Source organism: Poecilia reticulata, linkage group LG20 (assembly GCF_000633615.1).
Source record: "Poecilia reticulata strain Guanapo linkage group LG20, Guppy_female_1.0+MT, whole genome shotgun sequence".
NCBI classification, from domain to species: Eukaryota; Metazoa; Chordata; class Actinopteri; order Cyprinodontiformes; family Poeciliidae; genus Poecilia; species Poecilia reticulata.
Genome location: NC_024350.1, coordinates 23793391 through 23817389, shown reverse-complemented (window position 1 = coordinate 23817389; position 23999 = coordinate 23793391). Strand labels below are relative to the sequence as shown.

At 37.7% G+C, this 23999-nt stretch overlaps 1 protein-coding gene across 3 annotated transcripts in view; it reads right to left on the bottom strand.

Moving 5' to 3' along the window:
• The window catches only part of dlgap1b (discs, large (Drosophila) homolog-associated protein 1b), a 111067-nt gene that overhangs the window by 69894 nt on the left and 17174 nt on the right, over positions 1-23999 (bottom strand). For all 3 annotated transcript variants that reach the window (XM_008396753.1, XM_008396754.1, XM_008396755.2), the window contains exon 2: positions 4827-4912. The gene's annotated coding sequence lies outside the window, so the exon portion shown is untranslated. The remainder of the gene's footprint in view (positions 1-4826; positions 4913-23999) is intronic.

The following is a 23999-nucleotide window of genomic DNA, read 5'->3' as shown; positions in this document are numbered from 1 at the left end:
ATAAAGCCAAAGTGGAAATAAATACTGCATTCAACCAAAAGAGTGCAGATTATGAAGTCTGTACTCTTTGCCCTTCAGTAATCACTAGATTTAAATAGAGAARAYGGGCACATCCGACTACCTAATGCAATAGTTCACACTACACGATTTTTGCCCCTATTTTCCCCTTAAGACAATCTTAGATCGATCCTGTAGTGCAGTGGTCCCCAACCTTTTTATTACCGCGGACCGGTCAAGACTTTGAAAATTTTGTTGTGGCCCGGGAGGGCGGAGGGGCGGTGGAGGAATGCGTGAGGCGGTGTTTGTGTTCTCGCTAAATCCTGAATATACCCAATTTGGGTTGTCTTGGAGTTTTTATCGCAAACTGTGTTTTTTTTCCCTATCTGGGAACGAGAATACAACCTGCTGAATGTGACAGGTAGCCAATCAAAAAGCGCGGTGACGTAAGAACTGAGGGGAATCCCAAACAGCTGACATATCACGCAACTCAGTCCGGTGGATATCGGAGATGATATGTGGAAATGTTTATTATTAAATCTAAAGGTCATTATTATGTTTATTCAGTTAAAAATGTTAACTATGAAAAAACATATTCACCTCCAAATCATAGTGCAGCAAATAGAGCGGCTGCTCCCGTCGTCTTTCATCCACCGCCTTTTCTTTTTATTACGTCTTTTATTCAAATGAGTCTACAAACTATCACTATTGCTTCTACATCGTCATCCGTGTTTGGTTATTCTAAATTCCCGCTATGTTGGGGGATTTACTGGATTATCCTCTGGAATCGGGATGTTCATGACTGGAATCGGTCGTGTTGCTCCTGCCTTGGACACACGAACCGATCGAACCTGTTGGACTTTTATCAGCTCTGTGGTCACAGAGGTTTGGAGAATCGGCTGACAATTCTTAAATCTTTCCGTCTAAACCAGACWWRASWCACAARCTCTACTCMTCTYCTCTCGACCRCWGCCCAAACGCTCYGACTCTGGTCGCTATGGTAACGTTTATATATCCCTTCAAAATAAGATACAGATGTGCCACAAAAACGAACATTTTACTTTCGTTAAAATTGTAACTCACAATACTGACTAACGGGAGTCCTGAGCTTGTTTCTCTGCAATGAGACGGTCCCATCTGGGAGTGACGATGGGAGACAATAACACCCGAAGTGTTGCTTATATCCACAGCCTGCTTGGTCTCTAYGWGGCGAAGCAGCTTGAAGCTTCATTGCCTCATTAGCAGCCGGTTGCCGCACGTTACGCAGAGCGGCTTGTAATGTGGGACTCACCTACCGGTCCGGGATAAATCTATTCACCTGTCTCTTCTCTGGGCCTTTTCCCCTTCGCAAAGAAACTTTCCAAAGACATCTGATCTGTTTCTTCCTCATTTCGCTGCTTGTGGCCTCAGTGTTGGTGCACAAGTAACCCAGAGAATCCGGTTAAAGGATTTTCAAAATAAAATATACTCCAGACTCAAATAATACATAAAATGGAAATATTTCACAATTTCTTGCACGGCCCAGTACCAATTGGTCCACGGACCGGGGCTTGGGGACCACTGCTGTAGTGTATGGTGTGTTACTGTAGATCGTCGTGGCCGCTCTGATCTAAATCAGGGGTTTTCCCCAACTGGGAGTGTTAATGCTGAATGTGACAGGTAGTCAATCAGAAAGCACGGATTCTTCTACGTGCTTTATAAGGGGAAATTACGGAGGGGAATCCCAAACAGCTAACCCAAAATCCAGCAGACATCGGAGGTGATATGTGGAAACAACATTAATATTTATTCAGCATTTTGCGCAAAGAATATAGAAATGACAAGGGGAGGAGTTGGAGCCAAATTGCTACCGCATTTGATAAACCCGGTAGGTTTTCAGCTGTTCTTCGTTAACGTGACATAAATAGGTTATAATGATTTTTTTACGGTCAGGACTTTACGCTGACACTAACCACATGCATTGCAGGTAGATTCTAGTAAAGCACTGATTAATGCCTGATTTTAAAATTAGTTAACTGGACCTGTAGCCATTATTTTGTGCCCATTTGGCTGGATACCACACGACAAACCCGATTGAACCGTTATACCTAGGATTTCTGTCGGCTAATGTGTGGTCTCTCAGGTTTTGAAAATGGTCCGACAATCGGCCGACAACTCCTGTAGTGTGCGCTGGACATTACACYAAGGAAATGAGGAAGRGAGGGTCAGTGGAGAGCACCGGAGCTGAGCCTTCTTCATTCAGTGTCATCAAGAGAAAGACAAAAAGGCAGGAAGAGACACTAAAGCCGATAATTAAAATTAGGTCGATAGGTTTAATTTATCGAGCGATTAATTGATATATCGTTTATCGCGACAGACCTATGAATAAGCTTCTAGTTCCTGGTTATATATGAATCAATTTAATAAAGAACAAAAAAGGATTCACGGAAAATATCTAAACTTCACACAACCTGCTAGGAAATTTATTTGAGTCTCAAACTAACTTTGGGGTGTTGAAATACATCATCGAGGGGCACAAAATTCACAAATTATTATTTACATGAATGGCAGATTAACATTAAAATTATTTTCATTTCAGTAAGACGTTTGACTGTCTTCATGTTGAAAAATTCTAGTGAAGTTTAAAAACCATTGAAACTGCTGACTGGCTTTTTGCATTGTAATTGAAAAAATGTCAATCTTAACTGTATATGGTCACATATATAAAACATTTGAATGTTTATTTCAATAAGTTTTCTTTGTCAGATTAAAAGTACCTTTTCAAAATAAATCTTAAACAGGTATTAGACATAATATACTTTAGAGAGTCCCAACCCTAGGCATATATACAGTTGAAATGTTTCTAGTTGTTACCACCATTTGGGCCATTGCTTTTGCCCTTTTGTATAGCTGTAATCTGGTGCTTTTAGGCAAAAAATGACGATAAAGTGCACAGCTCTATGGCATCCATCAACAAGTTGATACAGCAAAAACTACTATCCCTAGTGTCAGATTATGAAAGTATTAATGTGTGCTTTTTTTTTTATAAATGTGTCCCTAAATCCTTGGCTCTGCCTTCTGTTTTGCTTTCTGCACAACACTGCAAGAGTGCTAAAGCTTATGGCTGGCAGAGAAAACATGTTCAGCATTTTTACTTGCTATTAGGCATTTTTGAACACTTTGTCCACTTGTAAATCCCACCACTGCCATCTGCTCTGTCACCAGTTATCATTGCACACAAACAGGAACAATTATTTTACCCAAGCAGCCTCAGAAAACCTTTTATTTTGTCTGTCCTTTGCAGTCCCTCTCATTCCAGAATTGTCCCATAATCTTCATCTTCCTGACTATTTTTTTCCCCCAGACCATCAGTCTCAGAGACATCTTTGTGTCTCTCCCTCTCGTTTCTGCTGCTGATTGTAACCTGTCAACCTTGACAGATGCGTTTCTACTGAAGATGCACCACAGCTGCACCACAGAAGGTTGATCTCAAAAGGTCAGAGGTGAGTTATGAGTGTGTTGACTTAAATTTGATATTGTACATTTCAAATGGTTTATTCACACTACGGTATTGGATTGTTCATGTGTGACACCGTGGCCAAAGCTGTATATAGTGAAGATTGTTGTGCAGCGCCTGATAAAAGTATTTATTTCTCATTTTGTCATGTTACAAACATAAATGTTGGTGTATTTTATTGCACTTCTTTATGAGAGTTCTACACCAGCTAGTTCATAATGTGAAATGGAGAGTCAATTTTATGTGATTTTTTTGTTTTACTCTTACAAATAAAGATATAAAAAGTGTGTTGGGAATTTTTTTTTTTATTTTAATCTGAAAACCCTAAATAAAATCCATCCACTTTGGAGGCTTTCGCTATTGAAGTACTTCAAGAGTTCCCCCCGAATGATGAGGTTCTTCACCCTATCTTTAAGAACAAACTTGGAATAAACTAATTTCAGCAACTTGTTTCAGGCATCTTGGTTTTTCGGTCACGGTCCATATCCAATGACAATAGCTGATGGTAAATGATGTTCATTTTCTTTATGCTCTGGCTCAAAGAAAATTAACATTCATCTCCTGGTCCATCCTGCCACCTCTCCTGAACAAGACACCAAGGTGCCCGAACTTCTCCCAATGAAGGGGAATGAGAAAAACAGGCCGACTCTCATTGCAGACGCTTCACACTCAGCTACGAACCACCCCAGGGAACACCGAAGATCACAGCCCGAGAATGCCAACATAATCTCATCTGCAAAAAAGGAAAGCTGTGTCCCAGAGTTCTCAAACCAAAGCCCTTCCTTTCCACAATGGCACCTTGAGGTCCCGTCCATGAACAGCAGAGACCTCGGGGACAAGAGGCAGTCCAACATGCACCAACGACAAGCTTGACTTTATGTTAAGAATGCAGACACAGCTCTTGGTTAATTTATGGAAGGACCTTGAAAGCATGTCTTAGGGGAAAATGATCTTCTTCAGAGCCAGAAAACACAAGTGGATGTTACAATTTTTTTTTTTTCCAAACATGCGTGTGTGGATTTGTTTTGCACCATTTGGGGCAAATCTTTAGAATGTAAGATTGTTTAAAAGTGTGGCTCAAAGAATACAATGTGTGAACTAGTACTTAAGAATTTGAAGAGGCTTATCTGCTGTTTTGTATTTGAGAAAGACTAAAAAAAAAAAGTCTACAATTACAAAACACCTATAGGATTTTTCTCTCAGACTTCAAATTAACAGTTAAAAGGCACAAACACTATGTGGAAAAATTCAAGGTATAAATACTTTTGCAATGCACTGTAGGAGTTGTAATATTCACATAAATAGCATTCATCCACAGTTGCAAGTAACTCACCTGCTTTATTGTTTCATCTTTGGCATCTTTTTTTCCAGTTTCTCAATTCCGCACTCCTTGCCGTCTGTGTTTCCACATTTCTGCACCTTGAATAAAATAATAATATAAAAAAAAAGAAAACACACAGTTAGTGGTTAAGAATTCATCACAACACATCAAAACACTCGTAGAGCACCCCCCCCCACCCCCCCTCTTGTGGATGATGTGTTGGTCCATGTGCCATGTGCTCATGCTGTGCTGTTGCTCTCTGCTCTCTTTCCTGTACTCACTTCAGAGTGCACCGCATGTGTTTCATTACTGGTGAAATGCTTGGTGACGGAGCATGGTGTAATTCTTCAAAAGGCATTTTTAAGAATCTGTGCCTACTATTAAAATGACCTTGAAATGAAAAACTAGAAAAAAACACAAATATAAAATGGTCTGGATTAATTATGTTAAAATATGTGCATACCTAACTAAATCCCATTTTGTTTTAGTGAAAAAAAAAATAAAAATCTGCGCTAACATGTTGGTTTTGATCCTAAAACCCCGCCTGCTTGGAAAGCTGCAAACAGAAACGGAAAGAGGGAGGGGATGTGCAGAATTCATTTTAAGCCTATTTGCACTTGCTTAAATCTAGCATGTCAAGTCCTTGAGGTATTCTGAAAGAGAGTGAAAGCCAGCCTTTGTCTCAGTGCAGTGGCTCCTCACCGCTGAAAAGTAGAGCAAGCAGATTGCGTTTACCTTCCACTTCCTATAGCTTCTATCAGTGGCCCCATCCTATTAATTTTCTCCTCACACAAATAAAGGTAATGCAAACTGATTTTGTCTTTGGAGCAAACAAAACCAAACAAAAGACAAAAGCAATTATATATATATAAAAAAAAAAAACACACAAAATTGATGCTTTTAGTAAATTAGGTTCACCAAAAGCAACAATTTCCTGATATTCTATGAAAGTGGCATTTAGTTCAGCGTGGGGGCACCGAACAGATGGTGGTCTGTCTAACTCACGCCAGGTGCAACTGGGATGGAACAGGTTGCGCACACATATACACACACATACTATCTCACAGGTCAGAGGAAGGTTACTAATACTCCAGTGAGCACCAGAGTTTTTTTTTGTTTTGTTTTATGTATATATGGAGAAGATGAAAGTGTAGGTCAAGCAAAGATAGTGTGAAATCCCTAAAAACAAAGCGTGTCTTCGCTCACAGCGGACGTGACGATGCAAAAGCAGAACTTTTGAAAACGGAGCAGTAAACACCTCTCAAATTAAGATTAACTGGGTTCATCTTGTTTTTATTTGCAAAGAGGATTATCACCACAGCATTAAACCTGACATCTAGTTTAAATGAAGTTGAGTGGAACAGCTTAACACTTTGAGACGCTCATTTTTCTAAGTGCTAATACTGAATATTAAGACGTTTTTGGAGGGGTTTCTGAGAGAAAAAAAAAAGATTTACCTTTCCAATGAACCCATCTGTCATTGAAACATAATAAAACGAAAAAAAAAAAAGGTTTGGTTGCATCTTCAGCTTTACTTTTTCCTTTGGTCCAACATTGGAGATTATGAAAAAAATCCAGACCCTTTCCATGGTTGATGTTCACACATGCACTGCACAGTGGGAGAGTTTCTGTTGGAGATGCTCTCCACTGGGAGTAGCATCTGTTTAAAGTACCAAGGGGGCAGGGCTTAGTGCTAAAAATACACAGCAGAAATCATTTTTAGCTTTTCCCTTTACTTCACACCATAAGAGAATATGCGGCTCCCTGATTTTTCACTAGCTTTTAAATGTATTCTCAATGTCGAAGGGAGATTAAGAAAAGTAGAGGTCAACAGATAGGCGCTAAGATGCAGAAACTCTTACAGCGCCCCTCTCACCAGATTATGTTCACCTCACTGGTTTCCAAAGAGGGGGAAAGGTGACATTTTCTGTCATTGTCTGACAGCTGCTGGATCTGGAAAACTTTGGAAAACCAAATTTTAATGTAAAGGAACAAGAATATCACACTGGCACCACAATGTTTCCCCTATACCACCAGTTTAAGCCGTAATTTTAGGCAGTTTGAAATCAAATGTTCTCCAGCTTTTCTGTGCTTTGAAAGGATTCAAGTGAGGGGATTTTCTGTTCAAAGAAATGCAAACCACATGGCATGGCAATCCCATTCAATCACTTTAATCTGTTGTAAGGCTATGCATGCATATATTGGGTGGAGTCAGAAAAAGTCATCCATATACAATTAGTTTTTAGGGTACTTTCACACCTGATAGTCTGTTAGACTCAGTTCAATTGAGGACCAAAATTGCAGCATTTGTTGCATTTTCAGCTGATCCGATTCGCTTTCACACTGCAATGTGTCAAACGATCCAAACTATTTGAAAAACCTGCTGTGGTAGTAGTGGTACTCCACACCAAGAGTCAGTGAAGAAAACGGTACGAAAACATACAAAGACGACAAGAGCGCAACTTCCTTCTTCACAAAATGCAAACAAAAATATTTTAGCCTCAGATTTTAGCAGTTGTGGGATTTCTACTTTGCCTTTAATCTTAAATTTTTCTTCTTATAGTGTTAGACTCACATGTTTGTTTTGGTTGTATTGACCCAGAGTGAACTGTACTGTAGTTCGCCATAGTACAATGCACGGTCTCTGGTCCGCTTGCATCTACATATGCATTTCACCAAGACCTAGGTTTTTAGCTTGGGAAAATATTTCCTAACCTAAACATTTTAAAACAACATTACAATAAATAAATAAATCTCTTAAGTTAAACATTGAAAATAAATGTCTCCCTCTCTTTTTGCCATATTATACTTTTATTAAAATGTAATGTGCCACATATCAGCAAGTAGTTAATACAGCCAAGACAGGAAAACTACTGCATCTAAAATTGAAATCTTCTTAAAAACTACTTGGGGTGTAAAAACGTGTACCGCAATAGATTTTTGTCACTTTCTCTTCCTTGAATTATTTTCACCAACTCTTCCAGGAAAAATGTCCATTTCACACACTTTGTGCCAGCATACATTTAACACATCACCTAAGCAATAGTACAGCAACAAGGAAAAAAGGAGGAGCAGCAATCTAGAAAGTAATATATCAATTTACAGTATAATGAATGAATAAATAACCAGGAGAAAAGTTTAAACAATTACATAAGAACCGTTGTTGGCACACTAATAAAATATTTTGAGCGGCAGTTTTGAAGTTCTCTCTTTAACTGTGCTGTGAAAGAAACAGAGACTCCATTATTGCCATAATTAAATGTACAGAAACATGCATAACATTACCGTCATTTATTTTTTAATTAATATTGAAATTCAGCAGTGGAACTGTAGCGGCAACTTCCCAGTACATCCTACCTGAAGGCTACATAATTTCCATCCATCCATCCATTTTCTTTACACCCTTGTGCGAGAGGCGGGGTACACCCTGGACAGGTCGCCAGTCTGTAGCAGGGCTAAATAATTTATCTGTGTTAAATTATTTAAAAAAAGAAAATGATTGACCTATCCAAAAAAAAAGAAAAACTTGTAGAAAGGAAGTGGAAACAGAAAAATTGAGAGGAAATGAATAAATTCTCTCCGCAAGGAGAAAAAAAATCCATTCTCCTGCTTCAGAGGGATACAGAAATAGCTTTTTCTGTAGTCGTGAATCTCTCAGAGCTCAATCAATGGACTAAGCGATACATAAAAGATGAGGCTGTGTTTGACCTGACCATGGAGGTGGAGGGAGGGGAAGTGAACTGCTGAGCCTGGACTGAAGGAGATGGCGATTTAGACTCTATCGGGGGATCCTTTGAAGTTCTGGCAGCTGAGGACGGGGTGTGGATCAGCCCGTTTGCCCCGCTGCATTAGCCTCCCCCCCCCCCCACCCCCAAGCTTCAGCTATGCTCGCACGACATCAGCAGCAGCACCAGCTGGCTGCCAGCCGGCCCAGCGTGAGGCATAATCTCCACTTTTGTGTAGCACAAGTCCATTATACAAAACCAAGATTCAAACTTCAGCAGCAATTATCACTGTGCTTTGTAACATTTTCACAGCAGTATAATTTCACACCTGACGGCAGCAGCGGGCCTCCTGTTGCTGCTCGTTTCTGGACGCAGATTAAATTTGTGGAGCAAGAGCTCGTGACACTCGGATGTTGTTTTGATTCCTTATCAGTAAGCGGGAACACCAAAGTGACAAAAAAAACAAAACAAAATTCAGATCAGTGAAGATTGATACAGAACGATACAAACACACACTGAAATTATGCCTGATTAATTAAAGGAGGACAACACTGGAAAGTAAACTGTGTACAAACAGCCTAAAGACCTACACGTTAAGAGGCTACACTATCAACAATCGTCAGTGTGGAAGTGACGACTCAGTCGGATGTTTTCAGTGTCGGGGAGGCATTTAAAAATGAGGTCAAATGGAAATGTGACAGGCCGAAGAAGCTTTTACAAAGGAACCGTATTTTCTACAGACTGTTCACTTTGCCCATTACAAACTAGATGTCAACACATAACATTATAAACACATTACAGCAAAATTGCTCTGTTGCTTTTGAAGAGTCCAATTCTGTTTGCCATACAAGAGCATGGATCAATCTTTTAAAAATGTCCCCCCCTCTAAGTGGATACACACAGACACCAACGCTAGCAACATAAAATTCTGAACATGGTTTGCATGTCAACATCACCATATCCCTTTCACATGCTGTCTTACATTGCCATAGGTCCTAAAATAGTTATGATCTTACTGAATTAAAGCCATCCTGGTACGGTAACTGAAAAATAAAGAAGGATTGACCCAGTGTTTTGTTGTCATTTTTTTTTTGTTTCCTAAGGGAAAAACTGAATCAACTTAAATTTGCATGGGCAGATCAGACCTTTACAAAAATGGGGATCATATATTCACAGCTAAAGTCATGATATTTCCAGCTGCAAAAATAATGTTTAACATTTAGCTTTATCACCTCATAAAAAAATCATTTCAAGCTAAGTGACTTACTCAGTCTATTCATATACAATGTTTACCATTTGTACCATCAGTATAGATCAAGTAAAAATCAACTATAGAACATATCTCGAAACCCTGAAAGGCAAATGTATTGGCAAGCAATGCATGGAAATCGTAATGACTGTGAGCTTTTAAAATCTCATCTTGCAACAGAAAAAAAGAAGAAAAAAGAAAAAACAATCCGATTTAGCATACAACCAAATCTCTATGTGATTAAAGTAGTTCCAGATTTGGAGTAATAAAACAGTAGGTGATTAAACTAACAGACTCATCTGATGCCACAGTCTCTCTGAGTCTCAAGTTTTGTTTTCTTTACTCCTGAGGAAGCTCTGAGCTGCTGAAATGCACCTCTAGGCCCCTGGGCTACAATAAAACTTAAACACATATCTTGCCCGGTCAGTCAAGATTATGTAAGGAGTGTTTGACTGTTTAATCTGTGGTGTTTGTGCAAGGACAACGAGAAGACTACAGCATTTGCAATTGAAATGCAGGGAATGATTTGGAGGGCAGAGGGGGGTTGATGGCACCCCACCTGGTTGCTTAGACTTCCAAAGGGCACTTTTAATGAATTCACAGTGGTGCAATGTGAAAACCCCCACACTGGTGACAGGCTCTCATTTATTAAAAAGCAGGTGTTTGGCTCTCTAGTGTGTTTATATATGTATATTTATATAATGCTTATTCAGGTGTCGGTGAAGTGAATTCAGGTCTGAGTATTTTCAGGAGTGGATAAAAGAATAATTCTTCGATGTTTTTGTTACTCTCAAAGTTATTTTGAGAGTATCGTGTGTCTTATCCTTGGAAACAATGATTTTAGACGAGTGTTTTGTAGTGCAGCTGCAATGATATGACTGATAAACAAGGTCTCCTCTGGTGAAAGGCACTACACGCGATTGCTTTCTGGAGTAAAATAGCTTGATTCTAACGCAGCATACAAGGCTTTCATCGGTTTGATTCTGATCATAGATTTCATCTGTTCAACTAACCCCGCTTTTCTCAAAGTCTGGATTGAATCTGTGCATTTCACGCACTGCCATGTGATATTCTTCTTAATGACGAGCTACTAAAACAGTTCTTCATTGTTCCTGCAACAAATTGAAATTTTTGACACCACTGTCAGTTCATGTTAGATCAGATTAAGAGTTACATTGTTGTTTGCCTAAAGACAGCAGCCAGTGTCTTCAGATATAAACTAAAATCTTGGCAGGGAGAGTGAAAGCCTGTAGTGCCAATGCTGTAAAAGGAGAAAATAGAAGCATATGGCGCATTATGTCTCACTGTGTGACTGTTACTGAGCCTGTGAATGAAATGAATACCAATGTGATATTTATGGAATCATAAAAGGCAATACAAGAAACATTCTACATTGTTCTGCTTTCTCCAGACTGAGGATACTCCCATTGTAGCATCTGAGTGGATCTGTGTAGACGTGTTCTCATTATAATTATTATTGTAACATTAGGCAGCTTATTTGAAAGAAAATCTAATTTTCAATCCAAGATATTGCAGCCAAAGACACTATACAACAGGAAATTTGCCAACTGCTATTTTCACATCATCATGTATTTGAACAAAATCACAATGCTGAAAAAAATAGATTGTTTTTCTACCCCTAACCAAGTAATTGTGTTGCTTGTTTTATATCAGGCATTGTGGAGTAAGAAATAAACCATTAAATCACAAATCAAATCATAAAAAAAAAAAAAAAGTTACTCGCCGACTTATTAAAAAGGCCACAAAAATTAACGATAACCTGCCTATTACAGCACACCTTGACCATGGGCAAAACGCAAAACTGGCTGGGATCTGCAGCTTCAATCCTCAAATGTCTGGGAGATCTTCTTGGAATTTTAAAGATTAACAGTAGAGTAGAAAAAAAATCTATAACCTTCAAATAGTTACTGCTGACCCACCTAAAACTGACCAGTGGGTTGACATTGTTAATGTAGCTAAAAAATTAGTAAGGCTAATATACCTCCTGAAGCAGAAACAACTTTACACTGTAAGGTGTTGTAAATGGAATAGATACTGGCCAGAAGGGATGTAAAGAATCACTGAGTATTGCTGACATGCTTTCTTACCCTCCTTTTGATTGCTCAATGTCTACAACAACAGATTTAATGTGCATACTCTGCATAATTCCTTGTCATCAAGTCACATTTCAAAACAGCTCCACTGTATGTTGTGAATTATTGAAAAACTGACTATGTAACCGGCAAACGTTTTGTTCTGACTCACTGGTTCACCAAGGAACAATACAAATTACATTGAAAAAATAAATAAATAAAAAGAAGATACACGGGTGCATAAGACAATAAAATTAAAGTCCAATAAAAATGGAGCTAATCAAAGGTCATAAGGGGGGATCTGTCCAATCTGCCAACTTATACGCAAGTCTATGTGCCCTCAACCTGAACACCAAGGGCAACAAAATTCCACTTTGTGATATGTCAAATACACAAAAAATCTAAACAGAAGGAATAATGATTTAAACTTAATTTCTGAAGGGCGAAAACAGATGGTGCATTTGCCTCTCATCTCCACACGTACCCCGATTTAAAATTCTCTCTCATGCATAGCTGGACTTTCTTCCCATCTTTACTCTCTTGCCTCAAGAGAAGAACTCGTTTGATCTTTTCTTTCTAACTCCATTGCCCTCAAGTGCCCAGAAAGGGTTGGTGTAACCACAAGTCAACTTTTCAGAACCTGTTGGGGTAGTAGTGTTACTATAATACAACACACGCTCACGCACGCGTGTAGAAAAGTGTGTGCCTTGCTGCAGCAGATCAAGCAATAGTCAGCACTAGTGATTTCATGCAAATTTTAAAAGTTGCCCTAGGCTGTAAATGATTGGCATAAGCTGTTGGAAAGGGGAGCATGCAAATAGCAGTGGAAGAGAAGGGTGTGCTCAGTGATTAAGTGGAAACACAAACTGGGGACTCTAATCAGACCAAATCAATGTGGACTAATCCCGTACCAATTAAGAAACTGTGGTTGAATGCCCCGGACATAATTCAATTTCTTTTTGAGCTCCTGGTGTGAATGGATTGATTGAAACCTCTGGATGCAAGCCAGTTCAATAAAAGAAGCAAGAGCTCCCTCCACCCTCCACCCCTTCTGCAGACAAATCTGATGGTATTCAGGCTTATTCTGACAGCAGGTCAGACGTCAAGTGTTTATCTCTGGTCCATAGCTCAATGCTCAGCAGCTTTCTGATAAGATGAAAAATACAATTTATACGGTGGAAAAAGGGAAGAGTAATGACAAAGACGATGGTGGCAAAGTGATGACATTTTTCCTCAGCCTGATTAGCGTCTTTTGTCATTTTTCTCTTTTATCTGTCTGTGGTATCCTCTCTCTTTCTTCCGTTCTCAACAAAAACCTTTTACTGATTATAAAAAAATAAAAATCTGTGCACAGATTCATTTTCTGCTTCTCTGTCATGAGTAGACCATCAAAAGGTGAATTATATTTCTGACTGAGAGACGCAAACAAGGCTCAGGACGGAGCCTTTGCCTAGAGCTAGAGACTGAAAGGAGAAGGAGGCAACAAAGAGAGAAGTACATTTATTGAAATAAACTACTTGGTTCTAAAAAATCTTCTAACAAAATGTGATGGTTGGAATTTCTTCTGGCACCGGATTACAAATCACAATGTCGGCTAAGTTTAAATGAATATGTTCTGAACTTGAAATAACTGTAGAGGACTGAAGGCCTTGTTAAAAAATAGTTTTCCCAAGTATTCCTTTTAACAAAACATTCAAGAGACAAAATTCAACAGCTTCAGTACATTACATACTGAATAAAAAAAAAAAAACATAATCATTGTCTTTCTATCCGGTTTTTCAACATACAACAGATCCGAAAAGGTCTTGGTTAACAGTGATGCATCTAAAATGTTTTCTTCTAGATGTTACATGATCTTCTGGATTGACTGGTATAATGGTGCAGGGGTTCTGATCTTAATGGGCAAATACTTTTCTGTCATTTAAAAAATCCAAAGTCAATGCTAATCCTCAAGGCTCCATTCTAAGGCCACATATTTTACTCCTGCTTTTTTGCCTACATCTGATTAAGCCAGAGAAGCTAAACCTCAGGGAGTTTGTAATCCTGCAAAAGAAATAGTAGGATAATGGCAGTAATTGCAGTCACTAACATCAAAATATTCACTAAAACAATCAGATTCCTGTTTTTGTAGAATCGTGCAGCAAATTACATCTTGGTGGTTGTTTAAAATTTTGCTTTAAAATTTTTTTTTCTAAAGTGATGCTTTTATATTACTATAGAGTTTCTTTGAACATATTTCAAGTTTTCCGACTTTGGTTTCTTTATGTAACGTGAAGCACTTTGAAATGGCCTTGCCATGCTTTTGAACCTGTGGCTGAGTAAATTATTCGTCATTTGCAACACTACGGAACAGAGAGGAAACTGATGCATAGAATATTCTTTGAGTGTAGTGCCTATCCTCAGCAACACCATGTACTTTTCGGCGAATACAGAACAAATAAATGAAATGAAGACATTCTATTGCAAGCCTTATTCAAACATCAATAACATGAATGAAGCGACCTGTTGTGAAAGTCTGAGTACATCCAAAAATAAATGTGGTTCTCTGAGATGCACACCATGGGCTCCGTTAGAACAGCTTGTTCTGAAAATCTTACTGAGATATTAAAGATTAATCATATAAAATACTCCATAAGGAAAGATTTCTTCCAGATTTTCTTGCTTTGAAACACTCATTTGCTTATGTTTTTTTTAGTAGGAGGATGCCCACAAAGACAGGAAGAGGACATCTTCCACTGTGAGTGTTAGACTTAGAAAAATAGTCAAATTGAAGAGGGGAGTGTTAGAGTTACAATCATGGCCTGCATGCAATATTGCTGAGATAAGAGTAGAGAGTGTTATAACTTGTGTTAAGGCTGCCTTAATCTGATAGACCTGCAGGTTTGGGTCAACTTCATATTAATGATTGTTGTAGGATACTAGTGTGGACTACAATTTGCATATTTGCATCAGGTAAAGTCTAAAAAAGATATCAATCAATCAAGTTTTTATATATATATATATATATATAGATACTCCTACATGTGAGGCAAACAACTTTATCTGCACAAAAGGAAATGGCTGATATGTAGATTCTACCAACAGATATAAAGCTGTCTTACTGCTCCCACTGGCATTCCCACAGCTCTTTTAGTCAGGACCCCCAGGCCGGCCCCTCCTCTTTCACTGACAGAATGCAACCCAAAAAAGGTGCACATCAGCAATATTCTTTCCGTTGCTTAGACAGAATGCTGAAGAAGGGTTACAATGCTGCTATGAGCACAGAAATAGCTTCGCTCTATAACAGGAAGGGAGCAATGATAAATCTGTCCACGTCCAAAGGGCTTACTATATGTATCTGTTGTGTCAGAAGAAACTGAATCCAACTAAAGCAAAAAAGAAAAAAAATGTATGAACCAGAGATGCACTTTGCAAAAAGAAAGACTCCAGACTTGACTTGGGGTCTTCATCTCACCAAATATGTGTGAAAGGCTGCTAAGTGAGGATTATTTAAGTAATTGTAATTGTCCACTCCAAGTTATTGGAGTCTATACAAGCAACTGGTTGTCATGGTAATTTTCTGCAAAGTACGCAAGGGTTGTTCGCACCGTTTCTTCTCAGTAAATAGAGTAAAAAGGCAGCTGTCAAGTTCATCTTTTTTCATGCAATGCTACCACTAAGCCTGCATTTACATTAAGAAAGCCACAGATTCCCAGCTCTGAAAGAAATGTAAATACTTAAATAGCTGTTTAAATTATTAAAGGAGGGAATTTGTCGACTATGACGTATACAGGTTTCTCACCTGACTGTTTATGCGTGTTGTGCATTATGATATCCTCATGGATATCCCTGAAACTAAACCCTTCATTAAACAACTTTGGGTCAATTCAAAACAAAATCAATTTAATGTTCCTCCTACACTGATTTTCCAGTGTAGGAACACTGAATAAGTGTTCCTACACTCTTCCTCCCTTTTCCTCTTCTTTTTTTTTGTAAAATAAAATAAAAAAATAAAAAAAATCACAGCACACACATTTTTTAAACTGAAAGTTCTGGTAAACAAAACAAAAAGTGTTACATTTTCCATTTGTTAAATTACGCTTAAGGTTACACCCTGGGCTGGTCGACAAAGGACAAACTGTGCAGACACACACCCATGGCTTCAAGACAATGGTATGAATTCATAACCTACCGTTTTACATGGACTAGATGTTATGCACCTTAAGTGAGAACGTTATTTTCAAACATTTGCATACCTGATACATCAATTTCAGGACTATATGCACAAATATTTCAGTCTGAAAGGAATTTTTCCAGCTCTTTTGAAGACACTTACTGGCAGAAGGAAAAACATGTCAATTTCTTAGCTACAGTTCTCAATCGAAAGATAAGGGCAACATGCAGAACCCATCACTAACCACATTTAACCCAGACAGAAAGAGAAAATTGTGTTTCGCGGAGCAATAAATATGGATCTGAAAGAGCACAAACTGTCACTTGAGTAGGTTACTGCAAGACAGATGAGCTGTGCAGCTCAGGTGGGTTTTTCACACAACTATTCTAAATGCTTTATTTTGGTTTTTATGTATTGGATATACTCAAACTCACAACATAAGTGATCTCTCATGATCACTTATGTTGATCTCTCACTTGTCCAATTAAGTCCAACAAAATGCTTCCAATTCCCTTTTCTCCTATAGATAATTCAATGACATTTTAATTGTTTAAAATTGATGGGTTAGTTTTCTTCTAACTTAGGCAGTGACAAAATGTTAGAATCCAATATGTCTAGGAAATACAGACATATTGGAACCAAGGAACCTTGGTTTAGATTGACAAGTAAAGACATTTAAGGAGCTCAGGAAGTCTCAATTCCTGCCATTTTCAGACATCTCTTTATAACTGCTAGAGGCACTGCTTGAAACCCTTAAATCTCAGTTTTTCCTTTGACAATATTTTATGCGGCTCAGGATTTGAGTGAGAAACGGCTACATCGTGTTTGGAAGATGTGTGTCTGCCAACAAATCAGACCCATCTATTCTGTGTACAAGTATTAATTTTGCATGCAAGTCTGGATAGCCTGGTTTTATTTTGAAAGGTTTTGTTTCCCGATTTTGAAAACTCTGCAACAACCAGGTTCAGCAGTGAACCACTTTAAGAAGACTCTGCACTAGTAAACAGACAAATTTCAGTCAGTGTTAGAAATATCCACTCAGAAAAAAAACCTTGAAAAACTGATAGTTGTAACTGACATGAGCCTAAGTATTTAAAGAAAAAATTTGTTGCAAGACCTTTGGTCCAACCTAAAACCCAATTTGTGTATATGGCTGATGGAAGTCTGGTCAACCTTTTTGAGGTAATGCATGGTCATAATTGTACTTTATGACGTGATGAAGTGGCTCATAAATGAAGGCATATGCAAGACCTAGCTTTTTGAAGAACATTACAAGATAATTTACTGTAGAAAATCAAGAATAAATACTTTTTTACACAACTAAAGTTACCTCCAACTATGTATCAATAAATAGGATGCAAAATGAATATATAAAGGAATATCTGTAGAATAGAATAGAATAGAATAGAATAGAACTTTACTGCCCACTATAGTGGAAACCTGGCACTGGCTCTCCAGCATACAAGACAAATTCTCAAAAAAAAAAAAAAAACCTGCTGAAATTTTGATCAATACAATGATGACCTTATAGCAGATTCAAATCTCAAAAGACAAAACATATTTGCTGAGGATTGGCAGCTTTGACTGCTGTCACACTTAAACATGTCCCCTGGCTGCCGGCATAAGCCAATTTTATTTAATCGCAGCAGCGAGATGACCGCAAACACACAGCTTCAGGCCCGTCAGGACAGCTTCTCTCGAGATTGTCAAATCTGCTGCTTCAGAAACTAAAAAGGAGGTATTTGTTGTTTACATATAAAACAAACATAGTTCAAATTCCCAATCCATTTATGAAACAAGGGTGAGTCAAAAACACAAATAGAAGATGCAACAATTTAAGATGAAGCTGTGTTATATACTTTTCTATTAACATTTGTAAAAAAAAACAAAACACTTCTGATTTATATGAGGATTAAATGTAGCTCATGTCAAAATGGCCCTTACAATTATTGCTAATGTTATTTTCTAAGTGCAGAATTAAGTTTAGTTTCTATAGGTCAACAAAATAAACCTATTATTGTGAAGTAATTATACAGATGTTACCTTGATGTTGAAGGTTTAAGTCCAAGAAGGCAGCACCCAACTTTTAGGAACCAGTTTTCATTTCGTAAGTATTAGTTTTTCTGAAATTTTCTAGAGCATGAAAATATTTTTTCATTATTAAACAAAAGGTTTTAATAGACACATACTACAAAAAAATTCTACCAAATACCAAATGGTATATAGAGAAGTTGTGTGTTAAAATCATGTGTTGTCCATGTTTAATGTGCATTGACATTTTTTGTGAACTGTTGTTTTGAAAGATTGTCTTGGGATCTTTCTGCATTTTTTCCACATTCATGTGAGAATTTTGAACAGGGTTCTGTTCAGGTACTACAGCTTCCGCGTACAGTTAAAAAAAATGCACATTAGGCTAATTTGTCTCTATAATTTGCCCTTAGATATAAGTAATTAGATGCATTATTGTTTGTCCGATGTGTCTCTATTATTCTGTGATGGGCTGGCAAACCATTCAAAGTATAAAACCATCTCTTGCTGAACGGATGACTACAATTTCCAGATACAACAGTTGTGATGTGCGTAGTTGGGAAACCAGATCATATTTAAAACCATCCAGTAAAACATCATGAAAAATGTTCCGACCTGTTTTCCATATTACGTTTTAAAGCATTATGTTGTTGTAAAGCTTAATAAAGACTTTTTCTTAAACAGCTCAATTTATAATCAACAACAAAATAATGTACATGACATTTAATGCATAAAAAAGGGAAAATAATTAAAAGAAAACTGAATCAAAAATATATGGCTCATCATTACATTGACATATATCAACAGATAGGAAAACCTAAAGACAGATCATTTTGTGTAGAATATAAAAAAGCCTGCAGAAGGAGCATCTCCCCATCCATCTTGTTGACACCTACAAGCTATGCAAGACAATCCCCCAGAAGTAGACAGTACATGGTCATTAAATCTGTGTGTACACAATACGTCCAGTCTCCTATGAAATTACTACACTGTGTGTAACCATGGACAAGTTGTCTGAGTTACAACATTAACACAGCAGAGTGTGACATTTATGCAAGAAGAGGGCTTGATTATTAGAACAAAACAAGGTTGAAATCTCCTCACCAGACAAGTCCATGTTTAAGTGGCTATGTGGGAATATCTCTGGGACATAAGAAGCTAGTTTCCATGCAAAACTAAACCAGGTTTATGATAATAAATTCAAGAAACGGCATGCATGTAAAACAGGATTTTAATAGCAACATAAATGCGTGAAAAAAATGTGACAGCACAGGATTACAGTGTAAACATTATAGCACACAACATATGTTTTAGTATGTTGGAGGGGCTTTACTTTGAAAGAAATCCAAACGCAAAGCTGGATCAGGCATTTTATTATCTAGAAAACATGTGTTTTGCCTCAGAAAGGCTCTCCACGCTGGTCGTTGAGGAGTCTTGATCGCTCCCTCTCCTCATCTAAAGTGAAGGTAGTAGGGATATCAGAGGGGAATTTAAGGGGATTACACAAGCTGAACAAAATGAGGCTTAGTCAGAAAACTAGAAGATTTGCTGCATGCACAAGGACATGTAACACACAAGAAATTCCCGTGTGAGAAAAGTAAATGAATCATATTTTCTGCAAAGTGGGATATGTGTAATACGAGCTCTTGGCTTTATGTTCTACTTTGACACAGCAGAGGAGGGGTGAAGTTATTTTAGAGGAACTTGACTACAAATGCTTGCACCCATCATGGATGATCTTTAATAGAAAAAATAAAAAAAAAGAGTAAAGCAGCAAGTTAACCGTTTGTATTATTGATCAACTATTGTAAGAGTTAAGAAGCATTAGAAAAGAAAAACGTACACTGGATTAAAATGAAACAACAAGAAGAAAACCCCTATGTGAGATATTACAATATTTTAATTTAATCAAAACAGATAAATCAACAGTTCTTTGCCAAGCTTCACTATAGATTTGGGCAATTCCCAAGACATTTTTAATATTTTATTATGGACATGTGGAATATATTTAGTCTTTTGTCTGTCCACATGAACTCCTGCTCCCACTGAAAATTCAGACAATCTCAGCCTCCTGGTATCTAGGTAATATGTTGAGTGATAAACTTTCCTTTCTCCTCCATGACTTTACACAATCTCTTATGAATCATCAGCACCAGATAAACTACTCAGCCCACTACAGACATCGTGGTTTCTTGGCTCCCGTGACATTTTCCAGTGATTTTTAATGAGCAACAGTTTACAGTTTACCAGCGTGGTTGTTGCAGCCTACAAGAAAGCACGATCTCTGGAAACCCAAGCGTTGTGTAGTCAAGTTTGATCCTGGCGTTTCTACAGTTTTTTTTTTTTTTTTTTTTTGTCAAAATTACAAATCAGACTCAAATATTCTGTTACACTGAGAAGTGTGGTGTGGAAAGAGACATAAGTAAATCTTGGCTGTGCAGCAAACAAAGCTGGTTTATTAAGTCTGAGGCAACACAGCAGATTTCAAAGATGGCAGCATCTCCCATCAGTCCTCCTACTACATCCAGCAGTCCACCCATGTACTGGTTAAACCCCGCCTTCTCAATTTACATTGGCCAATCACCTCAATCTTCTAGAGCGGAGAAAAGGAAATAAAGTTGACTTTCACATACAGTGTAAACACTAGCACTTATTTCTCAATAATAAAATAACAGGCAAAATTATTGGTGTGCAAATGCACAATTTACAGGTCATTTTATAATTTTAATTACTTTAAGCTTCAACTAATAAAACTCCAGATCTTATTACTGCACTGTCCATAAAACAGATGGGTCTGAGGCTAGCCTCTTCTTTAGCAGGGACCCAATATGGCTGCTACAAAAAAACACACCCACAAGTAGCAAACATTTCATCAGAACATACACAGAATGTTCATTTACACACTCTAGAATTAAAAAGTAGGTTAGAGAAAAACATTGCTTCTTATATTCATTCCAGATGAATCCATTTGTTGTTCTTAAGCCATGTTGTAGCCAATTTGACGGTGTGCTGAGGGTCATCGTCTATTTGAGCTCTACGTTTCTTGCTGGTGACTGGAGATATTGCTTTGGCATTTCCAAGTGGGTTTTTACTTCCTGATGTCATCAAATATGTGAAGTGCATCAGTCCTTACTGCAGCAAAATACCCACTCAACATGGTGCCGCCACCTTCTCACTTCAAAGTTGGAGCAGTGGTTTCACATTTCTTTATCGGACAATTCGCCAAGAAAGTGTTCTTGTTGAGTTTTGACTTCATTTGTTCTTTATGTATTTTAGGATCGTATGGACACAACATTGCCACAACTCCAAAAGCATTAAAAAACTGTATTTTGACTTTTTATACTGCTTTTGGAGTCCATACCTCCAGCAAGAGCCATTGGGCAAGAGCCAGACTACAGCCTGAACAGATCCATCACAGAGCAACACAAAGGACAAACAACCATGCACAAACTCACTCACTCACACCTCAGGGCAATTTAGATCAATTGACCTAATCAATTGACCTAATAGCCACAATTTTTGAGAGTGGGAGGAAACTGAAGACCTGGAGAGAACCAATGCATGCACAGGGTGAACAGCCACGCTCCGTGCACAGAAACCCCAGGTAGGAATTTGAATCCAGGACCTTCTTGCTGCAAGGGAGCAATTACTTTGATTGTATAACACTGTATGTTCACAATAAAGATTCTACTTATTCATGATGATAGAAGTAACTAAGCAACAACAGGCTGCCAGAACTGATAGAATAAAAGCACTGAAAGAGAGACCCAGAAACACCTTTAAGATGATATTCTATGGGGTTTGTTGTTCTTAAAGAAAATTGCAGCGTTTTACAGACCCCAATTTTTTATATTCCATCATATTTTGAGCAAATTTTTGTCAATTAATGTAACTTTAATTGCCACTGCTTACTACAGAAAACACTAGAGGAAATGTACCAACTGCTCCACATGCGCAAAGTACGTTTTAAGCTTCATATCTTGTGACTCAAAACAACCTGATCACTAACTGCTTGTCAGACAATTTTGCTACATATTCGTTTTAAACATTTTACCCAAAATTAGTCATGGGAGCGATTATTACAACAGAGATGCACTGAAATTGTCACACTCCAGTCCTAAAGGTCCAGTGCGCGGCAGGTTTTAGATGCGTCTTTGCTCCAACACAGCTCATCCAAATGGGTGAATTACCTCCTCAGCATGCCACCTAACCCTGCAAAGGCTTGCTAATGAACTATTCAATTCATTCAAGTGTTGTCCATAACTGAGAATCACAAACTAAAAGAATAGAGTTACATGATATTAGAAAACAGGCATTGCCATCTTGCTAAATATTGTCATGATAATACCAGTTGTGATTAAGCCATATTTTCCCCTTCTCGTCGTTTTTCATCAACATAATTTCTCCACCACTCTCCGTGACCTTTACAATTTGGCCTCTGACCAAATCTGTTTGCATGTAGAAACATAATACAGATCACTTGAAATAATACAGCCTGTCAAATACTGCTTTCAAGCAGTAAAAACGAGAGATAAAGATAAATATTTGAAAGATGGTTGTGGTTTTATCTATTTAGCAGTTCTAATTTGCAGCCATGTACAGAGAAGACAAAGAAAAAAATCTAAATCCACTGTTTAAATTTGTCAGCTACCATCCACAGAAACAGCATCCCATTGACTATTTAAGGCTAAAACTATCTGTAAAATAAGTAGGCTTAGACATAAAACCCCTAATGGCAAGAAAAGGAAGTTCTTAAGAAGAAGAGAGTTGTAAGATACCTGCATGTACTCCTAAACCAATAAACTGACAGCTGCAGCATTAAACTTAAAGCTTGATTAGTCAATCTTTTAAATGTAATCCATTGGGAAATATTGAATTACTACATATACTGAAAATGAAACATTTTAAACCACCACATTTGTTTGTAGTAAGATTTAGTGGGGAAAAAACAACTCAAAAACATTCACCCTCCACAGAAAATGCATTGAGTTAATTATTCATGCTGACATCTGGCTCAGGCAATATGAGAATGTCTGACACATTAGTATGGCCTTATTGAGCCTTCAAAGAAATCAATAAACACACATTGACTCTTAGATAATTGTATTGCTGTGGGCAGAGTTTAGCAGACACCAGTTTTAAAAAGAAATTTATTCTAACAACTACAGTGTTTGTGTTTTGTTTAATATCTTTTGTTTAATATCTAACTTAAAGACATCCAATCAGTGTCATAATTTGCTTTGAAAACATTCCACCAGTTTACTGTCAGGAGAATGAAACTACCACAAATTGTGGTTGGCACTGAGTAAAAGCTTAATTAGAATGTCTGAAAGCATGGTGTAATTTTAACAGGGTCTGCTCCAAGAAATTATTACATGGCTTGAGACCAAATAAAATGTTTTTTTTTTTTCTCTCCATCAAAAGGTTTTGTCCTGAAAATGTAATTAAATTATCTGGCATCTGAATGCAGGAGAGATTCCAAACATGCAACATCAAAATTATAAGTTGGCAACTTCGCTAAAAAAAATTATGAAGCAACAAAGTTTATGGCTGAGAGAAACCTACTATGATAAATTAGACAAGTTAATTGCTGCATTTAGTAAATGCGACTATGCTCTAGCAGTGTGTCAAAAATGATCCAGTATTGGAGTTTTCACATTTTTATGCAACCTGCATGCAAAGCACAAAAATCAATGCCGTTAAAAAGGAACCCTTCTCATAACAAAATATGCACATATGCTGCAGCACATACATCAATGTGTGTGTATATATGTTTTTGTGTGTGCGTGTGTGTATGCATGTATGCATGTCTACATAAATTATATGCATCTCTCTCTCTGACACGCCGAATCATTATGACAGTGACTGCTCATCCCTCTGGCTGCCTCATCGTCAAAGCTGGCCCAGATTCCATCAGATTATAGAAATGACATCACT